The 5,976-nt window shown below is 42.9% G+C and overlaps 1 pseudogene; it reads left to right on the plus strand.

Moving 5' to 3' along the window:
- LOC102188329 lies at nucleotides 5,225–5,976 on the plus strand (annotated as a pseudogene).

Genomic DNA, 5,976 nt, shown 5'->3' on the forward strand with positions numbered 1-5,976 from the left:
TAGGAAAAAACTTGCATTTAGAACACAGAGAGTAGTTGCACAGCTTACTGGTAGGAAGGCAGACAACTCAATGGAAAAAAAAAATGGGCAAAAGACATGAGTAGACACTTCACAAAGGATATACAGATGGCTGACGAGCCCATGAAAAGACGCTCAGCATGACTAGTCATCCGGGAAATGCAAAATAAAACCACAGCCAAATACCATGTAATACCCACAAGTATGGCTAAAATTAAGAACTTGCAATACCAAGTGTTGGCAGAAGGGAGAGCATCTGGAATTCTCCTATTCTGCTGGCAGAAACTGAAAATTGAACAACCACTTGGGGAAATTCTGGAGTTCCTTTTAACATTAAACATACACCTACCCTGTGACCCAGTAAATCCGCTCAGATCTTTCCCAGAGTGCAATTAAAACAAATATCCACAAAAAGACTTATGGCTATATTTTTATATACCACTCCCAAAATGTCTTTGCAAGTGCCAAGGAGGAAAAACTTTTCTCTGCCTTCTTAGCTTTGTGATTGGGGCCTGTAAATTAAGCTGAAAAAGGCACGGTAGTAAGAGAAAAAGCAGAGCTTATTTATTCATCCATGCAAGAGTCCTCAATAACAAGAGTAGTCCTTAGAATCTGGGCCTTATCTACTTACACACCTCACTTAGTAGGGGAAATGGAAGAGGAGGTAAAAGACTTCTAGAGGAAGAACAAGCAGGTTTCTTTAGGAAAGAAAAATGGGTTTTAGGAAAACAAACTGGCCAGTAGAACATTTGTGATGGTGTTTGTTCATGCAGCTCCTTCCATTTTCTTCATACACTGTGAAACTCTCCCAAGAGGGGCTTTTGGAAGGTTTATTCTTGGTCTCTCTCCTGCCCCAAAGAGGAAATTTATAATGATCCTCGTTTCTCAGAAATTTCTCCTTTTAGTCAGATAAAGGAAGCTCCAAGAAGACTTCTTTCTGCATCTGTTGAATCTCAAATATCTTCAGTATAAAATAATCATATCAACTCTGGGGCTCTGAGCAGGTCTCACAAAGGGATGCGCAGAAAAGTGATAATAGTGGTTATGCGTTTGTAGGGCAGGAGATGGAGGCAGGTAGAAACTGAGAGGTTGGGGACAGGAATAAAAGGAAAATATTTGGGGCACGTTTTTAATTTCTTTTAAATTCTAGAAAGATATGAATGTGTTGCTCATTCACAAAAATTTAAGGTCTAAGCATGTTTCTGATCCTTTTAAAGATAAGTTTCAACTCCCTATTTAAAAAAAGATGGATTTTTGCCTCATTAGCAAGGCCTAATAGGATCCAGCCCTGAGGGAGGTGCAAAGATTTTATCATCATTTGCTGCAACTTCTACTGGGAAAGGTTATAAGAATCAGGTCACTCTTTCCACTTTGCCGGGAAGGATACTTTCAGCAATGTCTTAGCTATAAGTCCCAGGACTCTCCCTCATTGTCCCTCCTGGTCTCCAGGAACACAAGACTAGCTGGAGAAGACTGGGGTGGGCTGGCAGTGGGTCTCCAAGAGCCAGCCGACAATGGAAACCATCCCCCTTCAAGCAGACGTCAGCTTATTCCTTGTGTTTTACACACGGGTTAAAGGACAGGTGAAACTCTGACAAACATCTGCATCTTGTCCTGACATTCTGACTCACTGCCCTTAAAAGAATCAAGGTACTGTCCAGCTCAGAGAGGGAACTGTTCTTGATCTGAAGAAGACCCCAAAATAAGAATGCAAGGTCAATTCAAGGTTTTTCAGATATAGTTGGTGACAGGGTCTTACATGCCCTGAAATTTTAAAATACAAACCAGATAGGAAAAGAAAGGATCAAGGTTCTGATTCTGGGGACACATCTCATTTCCAGAACATGCCAAGCACACTCCCATCCAGAGGGCATTAAACCCCTCCTCTCACAATCTTGTCACATTACCCCTGCATCTCATCCTGAGCTCATTCTTTTAAATGCACCTCCCTCAAAATACATCTAAGATAACCCTAAATATGTAAGTCCACCCAAGCAGTCTCTAAAACACATCCCTTTCATCATTTTAGTCTCTTCAGAGTCCACGTGCATGCATGCGTGTTAAGTTGCTTCACTTGTCTCCGACTCTTTGCAACCCCATGGACTGTAGCCTGGCTCTGTCTGTGGGATTCTCCAGGCAAATACCAGAGTGTGTTGCCATGCTCTCCTCCAGGGTATCTTCCCCACCCAGGATTGAACTCAGTTCTCTTATGTCTCCTGCATTGGCAGGCAGGCAGGTTCTTTACTACTAGCGCCAACTTCAGAGTCCTTACCACCCTCAAATTCTTTCTTATTTGTTCATTACCTGTCTCTAAGAATGTCTCCAACAGTGCAGCTATAACTGGCTCCTTCTTCCCCTTCCCCAGTGTTTCCAGCAAGTGCCTAGCACATAGTAAGGGCTCAGTATGTGCTCAATGGATGAATGAATGAATAAAAGTTCAACTTGAGATGTCTGCAAAACATCCAAGGAGCAATGTCAAATGAGAACTGTCTAAGGTCTACTGTACAGTACAGAGAACTATATTCAATATCCTATGATAAACCATAATGGAAAGGAATATGAAAAAAAGGTATATATGTGTATAACTGAAGCACTTTGCTGTACTGCAGAAATTAACACAACATTGTACATCAACTGTACTTCAACTAAAATTAATTAATTTTTATAAGTATAGTTATGTTGAAATAAAGTTTTCAAAAGCAAAAAAAAATTAATTTTAAAACACCAAGAGAACGAGCAAAAAAAAAAAAAAAGGAGAGCTGTTAAGTGTGGGCATCTTTAGAACAAATTCATCCTTTAAATCTATAGGAATCAGTGAACCACCTGAAGAAAGACTTAATGAAAGAAAGGGTCTGAGCTCCTAGGAACCCAGGCTTTCGAGGGTGAGTAGAGAAAGGGGAGAAAGTGAAGAAGAGCAAGAAGAGTCTGGCGAGGCAGAAGAAAAACCAGGAGAAGCCAGTGTTGTGGAGGCTGAGAGACAAGAGGGTTTGGAGAGGAAGGAGTGGCTGTCTGTGTGGAACGTGACTGCAGGGTGGGCAGCATGGAGGCGGTGAGGATCTGGGCCAGGCAGGTCCAGTGTGGCGATGGGCAGAAACCAGCCGGCAATACACAGACGCATGAATGGGCCGGGGGAGGAGTGAAAGCCCAAGTGTCAAAGACTCTATGCGGAAGGTTGGCTGCGTCAATCGGTGGAAAAACTGGGTGTAGCTGTAGGCAGATGTGCATCCAGGGAAGATCCTCTTCTGCTTAATATTTTATTGTGAAAACTGTCAAACCTGCAAAAAGTTGAAAGAAGAGTATAACACACATCACTTCACCCTTTACCTAAATTCATTATTTGTTAACATTCTGCCTCATTTACTACCCCTCCCCCTGACACACACACATAGTCATTTTGGGGTGCAGATACTCCTAAATACTGCAGTGTGCTTTTCCTAGGAACAAGACCATTCTCTTCCGTGAGCTCAATGCCACATCCCACTCAGAGAAACGGACCATTGAATCAATAATGTCATCCCACGCACAGACCGTGTGGACATGCCCCAGCAACAGACACATTCTTTACACTTGCTTTCTTTTTTCCCACCCTGTAGCCAATCGGGGTCCACGCATTCCCTTTGGTTGTCACAGGTCTGTTCTCTCCTTTAATCAGAAACAGTCCTTGGCTTTTTTTGTTTGTTTGTCTTTCACGGCACTGACACGTTTGAAGGGTCCGGGCTGATTGTCACGTAGCTCATCCCAAATACTGGGGACTTTGTCTGATTGTTTCCTCATGACTGGACTCAGGTTAAACATTTTTTGGCAGGATTACCACATAGATGATGTGGGCTTCTCAAGGGAGATTTTAAAGATGGAAAAAAAATACTCCTTGAATGATGTCAATGATTCAGTAGATCAGGGACAATGCTGGGGAGGGGCAGAAGTGGAGCAAGGAAGGAGGTCATGATGTCTTTGAATTTGCTGGACGGAGGTGGGGGGGTGGTTGTGTCATGGGGTCCCAGAATGCAGAATGAATGAATGGATAGACACAAGCATTTGAGAAAATTCAACATCTATCTATAATTTTTTAAAAAACAAAAACTGTCAGAAAAATAGAAATAGAGAGGAACTGACTCAACTTGACCCTAACCCTGGCTGCTGAGCCAGCTAACAACTTCTGCACCCTCTTCAGCTCTGAGGGTTTCTCTCCCTTACTGTTCCATATGAGCTGGGATTCAGGAAGGAGCCGAGACTAATACCTTTGCTCAGCCTACCCTCAACTCAGAAGGCAGGAGCTAGAATTTTATCCTCTGTTTGAACCTAAAATCCAAATTCTCTCCTTGACTGCTGGCCCCCTCACACAAGGCTTGTTTACAACCAGCCAGGCAGTCTCCTCCTCCCAGCCTCTCAGGTTGCAACTGTGCCTTCTTTCTCACCAGTCTGCACCTGATTCTTACTGTTCATTTAATCGCATCTCACTGCAGGGCAGAGTGGGTGGTTTATCCCTCTGTTAGGAGGTAGTGCAGAGTCTGGAAAATTCACTTTTAAGTGTAACCTGCCTGCCTTAGATCAACGTTGCCTCAGTTCAGTTCAGCTCAGTTGCTCAGTCACGTCCGACTCTTTGCGACCCCAGGGACTGCAGCACGCCAGGCCTCCCTGTCCATCACCAACTCCCGGAGTTTACTCACACTCATGTCCATTGAGTCAGTGAGGCCATCCAATCATCTCATCCTCTGCCATCCCCTTCTCAGTCTTTCCCAGCATCAGAGTCTTTTCAAATGAGTCAGTTCTTCACATCAGGTGACCAAAGTATTGGAGTTTCAGCTTCAGCATCAGTCCTTCCAATGAATATTCAGGACTGATTTCCTTTAGGATGGACTGGTTGGATCTCCTTGCAGTCCAAGGGACTCTCAAGAGTCTTCTCCAACACCACCGTTCAGATGTCATATTTTTTACATTATGCAAGTAATATTTGGTTGTATTATTTTCATAAACATTAAGCCCTTATGAAAGATTCCCCCTTTACTCACCACTCCCAATTCAGGCATACCTTGGTGGGCCCAGACCACAGCAATAAAGCAGGTCACACAAATTCTTTTGGTTTCCCAGGACACATAAAGATGTTCACACTGTCTCTTAAGTGTGGTAGCATTATGTCCAAAAGGCAATGTATATACCTTAATTATAAAGTACATTCCTTTTCACTCAGGCCTGTGATACCAGCAGGATGGGCAAGTGTCACAGCCTTCATACTGCCAGGAAGCTCCATAGCCACTGACCAGTCTAGAAGTGGCATGATAAACAGTACAAGAAAGCCCATGCGGGCACAGCACTAAAGGCCAACCCTTTTGGAGGCACTTCTCATGCCAAGAGAATTGTGCTTGAAAAAGCAGAGGTTGAAACCAAACAGCCAGATTCTGCCATCAGGAACTGTCCCAGGGTTCAGCTAATCAAGAATGGCAAAAAAAAAAAAAAAAAAAAAGATCACAGCTTTTGTACTCAATGATGGTGGCTTAAATTTTATTGAGGAAAATGATGACGTTCTGGTTGTTGGCTTTGGTCACAAAGGACATGCTATTGGCGACATTCCTGGAGTCCACTTTAAGGTTATCAAAGTAGCCATGTATTTGTTTTGACCTTATACAAAGGTAAGAAGGAAAGACCAAGCTCATACATTCTGATGATGAAAGCACGATAGTAATAAATTTTCATATGCCAAAAAAGTACTTTCCTTCCCATAGGCCACGTGGTGCAACCTCCCCAAAAAACTTCTTTCTTGATAAAAAATGATAACTATCATCTGAGCCTTCAAGGAGTCATAATCTTTTGCAGTACTAACACTGAAGATCACCACTCACAGTTCACCATCACAAACATGATAATAATGAAAAATTCTGAAACATTGCAAGAATTACCCAAATGTGACACAGAGACAGGAAGTGAGCAAATGCTGCTGAGAAAGTGGCACTAATAGACATG

Source organism: Capra hircus, chromosome 13 (genome assembly GCF_001704415.2).
Source record: "Capra hircus breed San Clemente chromosome 13, ASM170441v1, whole genome shotgun sequence".
Lineage (NCBI taxonomy): Eukaryota > Metazoa > Chordata > Mammalia > Artiodactyla > Bovidae > Capra > Capra hircus.